Source organism: Lupinus angustifolius, chromosome LG19 (assembly GCF_001865875.1).
Source record: "Lupinus angustifolius cultivar Tanjil chromosome LG19, LupAngTanjil_v1.0, whole genome shotgun sequence".
NCBI classification, from domain to species: domain Eukaryota; kingdom Viridiplantae; phylum Streptophyta; class Magnoliopsida; order Fabales; family Fabaceae; genus Lupinus; species Lupinus angustifolius.
The window spans coordinates 12,912,782-12,913,192 of NC_032027.1; positions in this window are offsets into that span (position 1 = coordinate 12,912,782).

The window sequence follows — 411 nt, forward strand, 5'->3', positions numbered from 1 at the left end:
TGACTCATCTTTATATCCTGGCCTATTAAGATCCACTTGCATGAATCCTAACTCATCAACTCGGAACTCACATACAATAAAAAACCGGCATCCTAAACATTGTGTAATCCAATTCCCATATGCACTTGACATGTGTAAAGTTCGAGCAACAAGAGTCAAACCACTATTTTGCATTTTACTTTGATCATCTTATTTTTTCGTATAAAATGTGAACTCATTAATCAAGTAACCAGTGTAGGATAAGACATAAAGGGTTGGACCATTGGCTAGCCATTTCAATCTTTCGGAAACCGAATTGCATTTATATTCAACTCCTCATTAATGTGATTTTTTAGCCACTTTATGAAACACCGATTATGCTCTTTTGAAAATCCAGTTTTCATTCTTACTTGGGTAACACTTCCTTAGCAT